This window comes from Oncorhynchus mykiss, chromosome 32 (genome assembly GCF_013265735.2).
Source record: "Oncorhynchus mykiss isolate Arlee chromosome 32, USDA_OmykA_1.1, whole genome shotgun sequence".
Classification (NCBI taxonomy): domain Eukaryota; kingdom Metazoa; phylum Chordata; class Actinopteri; order Salmoniformes; family Salmonidae; genus Oncorhynchus; species Oncorhynchus mykiss.
Genome location: NC_050572.1, coordinates 4,164,794 through 4,179,705, shown reverse-complemented (window position 1 = coordinate 4,179,705; position 14,912 = coordinate 4,164,794). Strand labels below are relative to the sequence as shown.

The following is a 14,912-nucleotide window of genomic DNA, read 5'->3' as shown; positions in this document are numbered from 1 at the left end:
GTCAACACATCACAGAACCAGTCCAGAATAATACAGGACTAGTCAACACAACACGGAACCAGTCCAGAATAATACAGGACTAGTCAACACAACACAGAACCAGTCCAGAGTAATACAGGACTAGTCAACACAACACAGAACCAGTCCAGAGTAATACAGGACTAGTAAACACAACACAGAACCAGTCCAGAGTAATACAGGACTAGTCAGCACAACACAGAACCAGTCCAGAGTAATACAGGACTAGTCAACACAACACAGAACCAGTCCAGAATAATACAGGACTAGTCAGCACAACACAGAACCAGTCCAGAGTAATACAGGACTAGTCAACACAACACAGAACCAGTCCAGAGTAATACAGGACTAGTCAACACAACACGGAACCAGTCCAGAGTAATACAGGACTAGTCAGCACAACACGGAACCAGTCCAGAGTAATACAGGACTAGTCAACACAACACGGAACCAGTCCAGAGTAATACAGGACTAGTCAACACAACACAGAACCAGTCCAGAATAATATAGGACTAGTCAACACAACACAGAACCAGTCCAGAGTAATACAGGACTAGTCAACACAACACAGAACCAGTCCAGACTATTACAGGACTAGTCAACACAACACAGAACCAGTCCAGACTATTACAGGACTAGTCAACACAACACAGAACCAGTCCAGAGTAATACAGGACTAGTCAACACAACACAGAACCAGTCCAGACTATTACAGGACTAGTCAACACAACACAGAACCAGTCCAGAATAATACAGGACTGGTCAACACAACACAGAACCAGTCCAGAATAATACAGGACTAGTAAACACAACACAGAACCAGTCCAGAATAATACAGGACTAGTCAATACAACACAGAACCAGTCCAGACTATTACAGGACTAGTCAACACAACACAGAACCAGTCCAGAGTAATACAGGACTAGTCAGCACAACACAGAACCAGTCCAGAGTAATACAGGACTAGTCAACACAACACAGAACCAGTCCAGAGTAATACAGGACTAGTCAACACAACACAGAACCAGTCCAGAATAATACAGGACTAGTCAACACAACACAGAACCAGTCCAGAATAATACAGGACTAGTCAACACAACACAGAACCAGTCCAGAGTAATACAGGACTAGTCAACACAACACAGAACCAGTCCAGACTATTACAGGACTAGTCAACACAACACAGAACCAGTCCAGAATAATACAGGACTAGTCAACACAACACAGAACCAGTCCAGAATAATACAGGACTAGTCAACACAACACAGAACCAGTCTAGAGTAATACAGGACTAGTCAACACAACACAGAACCAGTCCAGAATAATACAGGACTAGTCAACACAACACAGAACCAGTCCAGACTATTACAGGACTAGTCAACACAACACAGAACCAGTCCAGAGTAATACAGGACTAGTCAACACAACACAGAACCAGTCCAGAGTAATACAGGACTAGTCAACACAACACAGAACCAGTCCAGAGTAATACAGGACTAGTCAACACAACACAGAACCAGTCCAGAATAATACAGGACTAGTAAACACAACACAGAACCAGTCCAGACTATTACAGGACTAGTCAACACAACACAGAACCAGTTCAGAATAATACAGGACTAGTCAGCACAACACAGAACCAGTCCAGAGTAATACAGGACTAGTCAACACAACACAGAACCAGTCCAGAATAATACAGGACTAGTCAACACATCACAGAACCAGTCCAGAATAATACAGGACTAGTCAACACAACACGGAACCAGTCCAGAATAATACAGGACTAGTAAACACAACACAGAACCAGTCCAGACTATTACAGGACTAGTCAACACAACACGGAACCAGTCCAAAATAATACAGGACTAGTCAACACAACACAGAACCAGTCCAGAGTAATACAGGACTAGTCAACACAACACAGAACCAGTCCAGAATAATACAGGACTAGTCAACACAACACAGAACCAGTCCAGAATAATACAGGACTAGTCAACACAACACAGAACCAGTCCAGAGTAATACAGGACTAGTCAACACAACACAGAACCAGTCCAGAGTAATACAGGACTAGTAAACACAACACAGAACCAGTCCAGAGTAATACAGGACTAGTCAGCACAACACAGAACCAGTCCAGAGTAATACAGGACTAGTCAACACAACACAGAACCAGTCCAGAATAATACAGGACTAGTCAGCACAACACAGAACCAGTCCAGAGTAATACAGGACTAGTCAACACAACACGGAACCAGTCCAGAGTAATACAGGACTAGTCAGCACAACACGGAACCAGTCCAGAGTAATACAGGACTAGTCAACACAACACGGAACCAGTCCAGAGTAATACAGGACTAGTCAACACAACACAGAACCATTCCAGAATAATATAGGACTAGTCAACACAACACAGAACCAGTCCAGAGTAATACAGGACTAGTCAACACAACACAGAACCAGTCCAGACTATTACAGGACTAGTCAACACAACACAGAACCAGTCCAGACTATTACAGGACTAGTCAACACAACACAGAACCAGTCCAGAGTAATGCAGGACTAGTCAACACAACACAGAACCAGTCCAGAGTAATACAGGACTAGTCAACACAACACAGAACCAGTCCAGACTATTACAGGACTAGTCAACACAACACAGAACCAGTCCAGGATAATACAGGACTGGTCAACACAACACAGAACCAGTCCAGAATAATACAGGACTAGTAAACACAACACAGAACCAGTCCAGAATAATACAGGACTAGTCAACACAACACAGAACCAGTCCAGACTATTACAGGACTAGTCAACACAACACAGAACCAGTCCAGAGTAATACAGGACTAGTCAGCACAACACAGAACCAGTCCAGAGTAATACAGGACTAGTCAACACAACACAGAACCAGTCCAGAGTAATACAGGACTAGTCAACACAACACAGAACCAGTCCAGAATAATACAGGACTAGTCAACACAACACAGAACCAGTCCAGAATAATACAGGACTAGTCAACACAACACAGAACCAGTCCAGAGTAATACAGGACTAGTCAACACAACACAGAACCAGTCCAGACTATTACAGGACTAGTCAACACAACACAGAACCAGTCCAGAATAATACAGGACTAGTCAACACAACACAGAACCAGTCCAGAATAATACAGGACTAGTCAACACAACACAGAACCAGTCTAGAGTAATACAGGACTAGTCAACACAACACAGAACCAGTCCAGAATAATACAGGACTAGTCAACATAACACAGAACCAGTCCAGACTATTACAGGACTAGTCAACACAACACAGAACCAGTCCAGAGTAATACAGGACTAGTCAACACAACACAGAACCAGTCCAGAGTAATACAGGACTAGTAAACACAACACAGAACCAGTCCAGAATAATACAGGACTAGTCAGCACAACACAGAACCAGTCCAGAGTAATACAGGACTAGTCAACACAACACAGAACCAGTCCAGAGTAATACAGGACTAGTCAACACAACACAGAACCAGTCCAGAATAATACAGGACTAGTCAACACAACACAGAACCAGTCCAGAGTAATACAGGACTAGTCAACACAACACAGAACCAGTCCAGACTATTACAGGACTAGTCAACACAACACAGAACCAGTCCAGAGTAATACAGGACTAGTCAACACAACACAGAACCAGTCCAGAATAATACAGGACTAGTCAACACAACACAGAACCAGTCCAGAATAATACAGGACTAGTCAACACAACGCAGAACCAGTCCAGAGTAATACAGGACTAGTCAACACAACACAGAACCAGTCCAGAGTAATACAGGACTAGTCAACACAACACAGAACCAGTCCAGAGTAATACAGGACTAGTCAGCACAACACAGAACCAGTCCAGAATAATACAGGACTAGTCAACACAACACAGAACCAGTCCAGAGTAATACAGGACTAGTCAACACAACACAGAACCAGTCCAGAGTAATACAGGACTAGTCAACACAACACAGAACCAGTCCAGAATAATACAGGACTAGTAAACACAACACAGAACCAGTCCAGAATAATACAGGACTAGTCAACACAATACGGAACCAGTCCAGAGTAATACAGGACTAGTCAACACAACACAGAACCAGTCCAGAATAATACAGGACTAGTCAACACAACACAGAACCAGTCCAGAGTAATACAGGACTAGTCAACACAACACAGAACCATTCCAGAGTAATACAGGACTAGTCAGCACAACACAGAACCAGTCCAGAGTAATACAGGACTAGTAAACACAACACAGAACCAGTCCAGAATAATACAGGACTAGTCAACACAACACAGAACCAGTCCAGAATAATACAGGACTAGTCAGCACAACACAGAACCAGTCCAGAGTAATACAGGACTAGTCAACACAACACAGAACCAGTCCAGAGTAATACAGGACTAGTCAACACAACACAGAACCAGTCCAGAGTAATACAGGACTAGTCAACACAACACAGAACCAGTCCAGAGTAATACAGGACTAGTCAACACAACATTCCACTCTCCAGAGTAATACAGGACTAGTAAACACAACACAGAACCAGTCCAGAGTAATACAGGACTAGTCAACACAACACAGAACCAGTCCAGAGTAATACAGGACTAGTCAACACAACACAGAACCAGTCCAGAGTAATACAGGACTAGTCAACACAACACAGAACCAGTCCAGAGTAATACAGGACTAGTCAACACAACATTCCACTCTCCAGAGTAATACAGGACTAGTAAACACAACACAGAACCAGTCCAGAATAATACAGGACTAGTCAGCACAACACAGAACCAGTCCAGACTATTACAGGACTAGTCAACACAACACAGAACCAGTCCAGAGTAATACAGGACTAGTCAACACAACACAGAACCAGTCCAGAGTAATACAGGACTAGTCAACACAACACAGAACCAGTCCAGAATAATACAGGACTAGTCAACACAACACAGAACCAGTCCAGACTATTACAGGACTAGTCAACACAACACAGAACCAGTCCAGAGTAATACAGGACTAGTCAACACAACACAGAACCAGTCCAGAGTAATACAGGACTAGTCAACACAACACAGAACCAGTCCAGAGTAATACAGGACTAGTCAACACAACACAGAACCAGTCCAGAGTATTACAGGACTAGTCAGCACAACACAGAACCAGTCCAGAGTAATACAGGACTAGTCAACACAACACAGAACCAGTCCAGAGTAATACAGGACTAGTCAACACAACACAGAACCAGTCCAGAGTAATACAGGACTAGTCAACACAACACAGAACCAGTCCAGAGTAATACAGGACTAGTCAACACAACACAGAACCAGTCCAGAATAATACAGGACTAGTCAGCACAACACAGAACCAGTCCAGAATAATACAGGACTAGTAAACACAACACAGAACCAGTCCAGAGTAATACAGGACTAGTCAACACAACACAGAACCAGTCCAGAATAATACAGGACTAGTAAACACAACACAGAACCAGTCCAGAATAATACAGGACTAGTCAACACAACACGGAACCAGTCCAGACTAATACAGGACTAGTCAACACAACACAGAACCAGTCCAGAGTAATACAGGACTAGTCAACACAACATTCCACTCTCCAGAGTAATACAGGACTAGTAAACACAACACAGAACCAGTCCAGAATAATACAGGACTAGTCAGCACAACACAGAACCAGTCCAGACTATTACAGGACTAGTCAACACAACACAGAACCAGTCCAGAGTAATACAGGACTAGTCAACACAACACAGAACCAGTCCAGAGTAATACAGGACTAGTCAACACAACACAGAACCAGTCCAGAATAATACAGGACTAGTCAACACAACACAGAACCAGTCCAGACTATTACAGGACTAGTCAACACAACACAGAACCAGTCCAGAGTAATACAGGACTAGTCAACACAACACAGAACCAGTCCAGAGTAATACAGGACTAGTCAACACAACACAGAACCAGTCCAGAGTAATACAGGACTAGTCAACACAACACAGAACCAGTCCAGAGTATTACAGGACTAGTCAACACAACACAGAACCAGTCCAGAGTAATACAGGACTAGTCAACACAACATTCCACTCTCCAGAGTAATACAGGACTAGTCAACACAACACAGAACCAGTCCAGAATAATACAGGACTAGTCAACACAACAAAGAACCAGTCCAGAATAATACAGGACTAGTCAGCACAACACAGAACCAGTCCAGAATAATACAGGACTAGTCAACACAACACAGAACCAGTCCAGACTATTACAGGACTAGTCAACACAACACAGAACCAGTCCAGAATAATACAGGACTAGTCAACACAACACAGAACCAGTCCAGAATAATACAGGACTAGTAAACACAACACAGAACCAGTCCAGAATAATACAGGACTAGTCAACACAACACAGAACCAGTCCAGACTATTACAGGACTAGTCAACACAACACAGAACCAGTCCAGAGTAATACAGGACTAGTAAACACAACACAGAACCAGTCCAGAATAATACAGGACTAGTCAACACAACAAAGAACCAGTCCAGAATAATACAGGACTAGTCAACACAACACAGAACCAATCCAGAATAATACAGGACTAGTCAACACAACACAGAACCAGTCCAGAATAATACAGGACTAGTCAGCACAACACAGAACCAGTCCAGAATAATACAGGACTAGTAAACACAACACAGAACCAGTCCGGAGTAATACAGGACTAGTCAACACAACACAGAACCAGTCCAGACTATTACAGGACTAGTAAACACAACACAGAACCAGTCCAGAGTAATACAGGACTAGTCAACACAACACAGAACCAGTCCAGAATAATACAGGACTAGTCAGCACAACACAGAACCAGTCCAGAATAATACAGGACTAGTCAACACAACACAGAACCAGTCCAGAATAATACAGGACTAGTCAGCACAACACAGAACCAGTCCAGATTAATACAGGACTAGTCAACACAACACAGAACCAGTCCAGACTATTACAGGACTGGTCAGAACAACACAGAACCAGTCCAGACTATTACAGGACTAGTAAACACAACACAGAACCAGTCCAGAGTAATACAGGACTAGTCAACACAACATGGAACCAGTCCAGAGTAATACAGGACTAGTCAACACAACACAGAACCAGTCCAGAGTAATACAGGACTAGTCAACACAACACAGAACCAGTCCAGACTATTACAGGACTAGTCAACACAACACAGAACCAGTCCAGAGTAATACAGGACTAGTCAGCACAACACAGAACCAGTCCAGTGTAATACAGGACTAGTAAACACAACACAGAACCAGTCCAGACTATTACAGGACTGGTCAGAACAGCACAGAACCAGTCCAGACTATTACAGGACTAGTAAACACAACACAGAACCAGTCCAGAGTAATACAGGACTAGTCAGCACAACACAGAACCAGTCCAGACTATTACAGGACTAGTCAACAGAACACAGAACCAGTCCAGAATAATACAGGACTAGTCAACACAACACAGAACCAGTCCAGAATAATACAGGACTAGTAAACACAACACAGAACCAGTCCAGAATAATACAGGACTAGTCAACACAACACAGAACCAGTCCAGACTATTACAGGACTAGTCAACAGAACACGGAACTAGTCCAGAATAATACAGGACTAGTCAACACAACACAGAACCAGTCCAGAGTAATACAGGACTAGTCAACACAACACAGAACCAGTCCAGAATAATACAGGACTAGTCAACACAACACAGAACCAGTCCAGAGTACTACAGGACTAGTCAACACAACACAGAACCAGTCCAGAATAATACAGGACTAGTCAACACAACACAGAACCAGTCCAGAGTAATACAGGACTAGTCAACACAACACAGAACCAGTCCAGACTATTACAGGACTAGTCAGCACAACACGGAACCAGTCCAGAATAATACAGGACTAGTCAGCACAACACAGAACCAGTCCAGACTATTACAGGACTAGTCAACACAACACAGAACCAGTTCAGATTAATACAGGACTAGTCAACACAACACAGAACCAGTCCAGACTATTACAGGACTAGTCAGCAAAACACGGAACTAGTCCAGAATAATACAGGACTAGTCAACACAACACAGAACCAGTCCAGAATAATACAGGACTAGTCAACACAACACAGAACCAGTCCAGAATAATACAGGACTAGTCAGCACAACACAGAACCAGTCCAGACTATTACAGGACTAGTCAACACAACACAGAACCAGTCCAGAATAATACAGGACTAGTCAGCACAACACAGAACCAGTCCAGAGTAATACAGGACTAGTCAGCACAACACATAACCAGTCCAGAATAATACAGGACTAGTCAACACAACACAGAACCAGTCCAGAATAATACAGGACTAGTCAACACAACACAGAACCAGTCCAGAATAATACAGGACTAGTAAACACAACACAGAACCAGTCCAGAGTAATACAGGACTAGTAAACACAACACAGAACCAGTCCAGAGTAATACAGGACTAGTCAGCACAACACAGAACCAGTCCAGAATAATACAGGACTAGTCAACACAACACAGAACCAGTCCAGAATAATACAGGACTAGTCAACACAACACAGAACCAGTCCAGACTATTACAGGACTAGTCAGCACAACACGGAACTAGTCCAGAATAATACAGGACTAGTCAACACAACACAGAACCAGTCCAGAATAATACAGGACTAGTCAACACAACACGTATTAGGTAAGTCTCCTCCGTATTAGGTAAGAATTATTTCAGCGGTCCAATTAAATTCCGCAGCGCAGTGGGGTTGTGGGTGAGGAGTGGAATTGTGGGATAAATGGAGAAAACTTATTGGAGCCAAGAGGATCCGTAATAATCCCCTTTCTAGAATAATACAGGACTAGCCTGGGTACTACACTATAACAGGACTAGCCTGGTTCCTACCCTATAACAGGACTAGCCTGGGTACTACCCTATAACAGGACTACCCTGGGTACTACCCTATAACAGGACTAGCCTGGGTACTACCCTATAACAGGACTAGCCTAGGTACTACCCTATAACAGGACTAGCCTGGTTCCTACCCTATAACAGGACTGGCCTGGGTACTACCCTATAACAGGACTAGCCTGGGTACTACCCTATAACATGACTAGCCTGGGTACTACCCTATAACAGGACTAGCCTGGGCACCAGTCTGTTTTTCTAATCAACTCCCTGTAATCTTTTCCATGGACACTAGGTCTCAGGATATAACAGGACTAGCCTGGGTACTACCCTATAACAGGACTAGCCTGGGTACCAGTCTATAACAGGATTAGCCTGCGCAACAGTCTATAGCAGGACTAGCCGCGGTACCAGTCTATAACAGGACAAGACTGGGTACCAATCTATAACAGGACTAGCCTGGGAACCAGTCTATAACAGGACTAGCCTGGGTACCAGTCTATAGCAGGACTAGCCTGGGTACCAATCTATAACAGGACTCGCCTGGGTACCAGTCTATAACAGGACTAGCCTGGGTACCAATCTATAACAGGACTAGCCTCGGTACCAATCTATAACAGGGCTAGCCTGGGTACTCAGGATGTAACAGGACTAGCCTGGGTACCAGTCTATAACAGGACTAGCCTGGGTACCAGTCTATAACAGAACTAGCCTGGGTACCAGTCTATAACAGGGCTAGCCTGGGTACCAGTCTATAACAGGACTAGCCTGGGTACTCAGGATGTAACAGGACTAGCCTGGGTACCAGTTTATAACAGGACTAGCCTGGGAACTGAGGATGTAACAGGACTAGCCTGGGTACCAGTCTATAACAGGACTTGCATGGGTACTCAGGATGTAACAGGACTAGCCTGGGAACTGAGGATGTAACAGGACAAGCCTGGGTACCAGTCTATAACATAACAGGACTAGCCTGGGTACTCAGGATGCAACAGGACTACCCTGGGAACTGAGGATGTAACAGGACTAGCCTGGGTACTCAGGATGTAACAGGACTAGCCTGGGTACCAGTCTATAACAGGACTAGCCTGGGTACTCAGGATGTAGCAGGACCAGCCTGGGTACCAGTCTATAACAGGACTAGCCTGGGAACCAGTCTATAACAGGACTAGCCTGGGAACTCAGGATGTAACAGGACTAGCCTGGGTACCAGTCTATAACAGGACTATCCTGGGAACTCAGGATGTAACAGGACTAGTCTGGGTACCAGTCTATAACAGGACTAAACTGGGAACTCAGGATGTAACAGGACTAGCCTGGGTACCAGTCTATAACAGGACTAGCCTGGGAACTCAGGATGTAACAGGACTAGCCTGGGTACCAGTCTATAACAGTACTAGCCTGGGTACCAGTCTATAACAGCACTAGCCTGGGTACCAGTCTATAACAGGACAAGACTGGGAACCAATCTATAACAGGACTAGCCTGAGTACCAGTCTATAAAAGGAATAGCCTGGGTACTCAGGATGTAACAGGACTAGCCTGGGAATTCAGGATGTAGCAGGACTAGCCTGGGTACCAGTCTATAACAGGACTATCCTGGGTACCAGTCTATAACATAACAGGACTAGCCTGGGTACTCAGGATGCAACAGGACTAGCCTGGGATCTCAGGATGTAACAGGACTAGCCTGGGAACTCAGGATGTAACAGGACTAGCCTGGGTACCAGTCTATAACAGGACTAGCCTGGGATCTCAGGATGTAACAGGACTAGCCTGGGTACCAGTCTATAACAGTACTAGCCTGTGTACCAGTCTATAACAGGACTAGCCTGGGTACCAGTCTATAACAGGACAAGACTGGGAACCAATCTATAACAGGACTAGCCTGGGTACCAGTCTATAACAGGACTAGCCTGGGTACCATTCTTTAACAGGACTAGCCTGGGAACTCAGGATGTAACAGGACTAGCCTGGGAACTCAGGATGTAACAGGACTAGCCTGGGTACCAGTCTATAACAGGACTAGCCTGGGTACTCAGGATGTAACAGGACTAGCCTGGGTACCAGTCTATAACAGGACTAGCCTGGGTATCAGTCTATAACTTAAGTCTCTATTTTAGGCGTGAGTTGGGGTGGGCATTCTATGTTTTGGTTCTGTGTGTTATATTTCTAGGTGTTTGGCCTGGTATGGTTCCCAATCAGAGGAGGCTGTCAATCGTTGTCTCTGATTGAGAACCATGCTTAGGCAGCCTGTTTTCCCACTTTTGTTTGTGGTTGTTTTCCGTTTCAGTGTCTATACACACCTATATAACTACTGTCTATACACACCATCCTATATAACTACTGTCTATACACACCATCCTATATAACTACTGTCTATACACACCTATATAACTACTGTCTATACACACCATCCCATATAACTACTGTCTATACACACCATCCTATATAACTACTGTCTATACACACCACCCTATATAACTACTGTCTATACACACCATCCTATATAACTACTGTCTATACACACCATCCTATATAACTACTGTCTATACACACCATCCTATATAACTACTGTCTATACACACTATCCTATATAACTACTGTCTATACACACCATCCCATATAACTACTGTCTATACACACCATCCTATATAACTACTGTCTATACACACCATCCTATATAACTACTGTCTATACACACCATCCCATATAACTACTGTCTATACACACCATCCTATATAACTACTGTCTATACACACCATCCTATATAACTACTGTCTATACACACCATCCTATATAACTACTGTCTATACACACCATCCTATATAACTACTGTCTAAACACACCATCCTATATAACTACTGTCTATACACACCATCCTATATAACTACTGTCTATACACACCATCCTATATAACTACTGTCTATACTGTCTATACACACCATCCTATATAACTACTGTCTATACACACCATCCTATATAACTACTGTCTATACTGTCTATACACACCATCCTATTATAACTACTGTCTATACTGTCTATACACACTATCCTATATAACTACTGTCTATACACACTATCCTATATAACTACTGTCTATAAACACCACCCTATTATAACTACTGTCTATACTGTCTATACACACCATCCTATATAACTACTATCTATACACACCATCCCATATAACTACAGTCTATACACACCATCCTATATAACTACAGTCTATACACACCATCCTATATAACTACTGTCTATACTGTCTATACACACCATCCTATATAACTACTGTCTATACACACCATCCTATATAACTACTGTCTATACACACCATCCTATATAACTACTGTCTATACACACCATCCTATATAACTACTGTCTCTACACACCATTCTATATAACTACTGTCTATACACACCATCCTATATAACTACTGTCTATACACACCATCCCATATAACTAATGTCTATACACACCATCCTATATAACTACTGTCTATACACACCATCCTATATAACTACTTTTATAAACACACCATCCTATATAACTACTGTCTATACTGTCTATACACACCATCCTATATAACTACTGTCTATACTGTCTATACACACTATCCTATATAACTACTGTCTATACTGTCTATACACACTATCCTATATAACTACTGTCTATACTGTCTAGACACACTATCCTATATAACTACTTTTTTAAACACACCATCCTATATAACTACTGTCTATACTGTCTATACACACCATCCTATATAACTACTGTCTATACTGTCTATACACACCATCCTATATAACTACTGTCTATACACACCATCCTATATAACTACTGTCTATACTGTCTATACACACCATCCTATTATAACTACTGTCTATACTGTCTATACACACTATCCTATATAACTACTGTCTATACACACTATCCTATATAACTACTGTCTATAAACACCACCCTATTATAACTACTGTCTATACTGTCTATACACACCATCCTATATAACTACTATCTATACACACCATCCCATATAACTACAGTCTATACACACCATCCTATATAACTACAGTCTATACACACCATCCTATATAACTACTGTCTATACTGTCTATACACACCATCCTATATAACTACTGTCTATACACACCATCCTATATAACTACTGTCTATACACACCATCCTATATAACTACTGTCTATACACACCATCCTATATAACTACTGTCTCTACACACCATTCTATATAACTACTGTCTATACACACCATCCTATATAACTACTGTCTATACACACCATCCCATATAACTAATGTCTATACACACCATCCTATATAACTACTGTCTATACACACCATCCTATATAACTACTTTTTTAAACACACCATCCTATATAACTACTGTCTATACTGTCTATACACACCATCCTATATAACTACTGTCTATACTGTCTATACACACTATCCTATATAACTACTGTCTATACTGTCTAGACACACTATCCTATATAACTACTGTCTATACACACCATCCCATATAACTAATGTCTATACACACCATCCTATATAACTACTGTCTAAACACACCATCCTATATAACTACTGTCTATACTGTCTATACACACCATCCTATATAACTACTGTCTATACTGTCTATACACACCATCCTAAATAACTACTGTCTATACACACCATCCTATATAACTACTGTCTATACACACCATCCTATATAACTACTGTCTATACACACCATCCTATATAACTACTGTCTATACACACCATCCTATATAACTACTGTCTATACACACTATCCTATATAACTACTGTCTATACACACTATCCTATATAACTACTGTCTATACACACCATCCTATATAACTACTGTCTATACTGTCTATACACACCATCCTATATAACTACTGCTGTACACAGCTTTTCTATTCTTATTCTGTCCACGATGTGTAGATGTACAGTGCCAGTCAAACGTTTGGCCAGACTTACTCATCCAAGGGTTTGGGTGAGTATGTGACTATCTCACGAAGCTGGTTGAGAAGATTGCCAAGACTGTGGGAAGCTGTATCATCAAGGCCAAGGGTGGCGACTTTGATGAATCCAATTAAATATATGTTGATTTGTTTAACACTTGTTTGGTTACTACATGATTCCTCCGTACGTGTTACTTCATCATTTTGATGTCTTTGCTATCATTCTACATTGTAGAAAATTGTAAAAATTGGAAGCAAAACCCTGGAATGAGTTGGTGTGTCAACTTTTGACTGATGCAGTATATATACACTGAGTGTACAACAACATTAGGGACACCTTCCTAATATTGAGTTGCATCCCCCTTTTGCCCTCAGAACAGCCTTAATTCGTCAGGTCACAGACTACAAGATGGCAAAGCGTTCCACAGCGATGCTGGCCCATGTTGACGCCAATGCTGCTCACAGTTGTCAACTTTGGGTGGTGGACCGTTCTTGATTGACACAGGAAACTGTTGATCGTGATAAACCCAGCAGCGTTGCAGTTCTTGACACACTCAAACCGGTGCGCCTGGTACATACTACCATACCCCGTTCAAAGGCACTTAAATATTGTGTCTTGCCCTTTCGCCCTCCGAATGGCACACATGCACAATCCATTTCTCAATTGTCTCAAAGCTTAAAAATCCTTCTTTAACCCCAGTCTCCTCCCCTTGATCTACACTGATTGAAGTGGATTTAATAAGTGACATCAGTAAGGGATCATAGCTTTCACCTGGACTCACCTGGTCAGTCTAGGTCCTGTCTGTGTACATATTTATATTCCGCACTCTGACATGTCATTCTGATATTTCTTAATTTCTTTAATTTTATTTGATATATTTGTGTGTATTGA

General features: G+C 42.3%; 1 protein-coding gene across 1 annotated transcript in view; it reads left to right on the top strand.

Annotated features, from left to right (window-relative positions):
* Positions 1 to 14,912, top strand: part of LOC118946538 (CUB and sushi domain-containing protein 2-like) — a 211,896-nt gene that overhangs the window by 143,083 nt on the left and 53,901 nt on the right. The window lies entirely within an intron of this gene.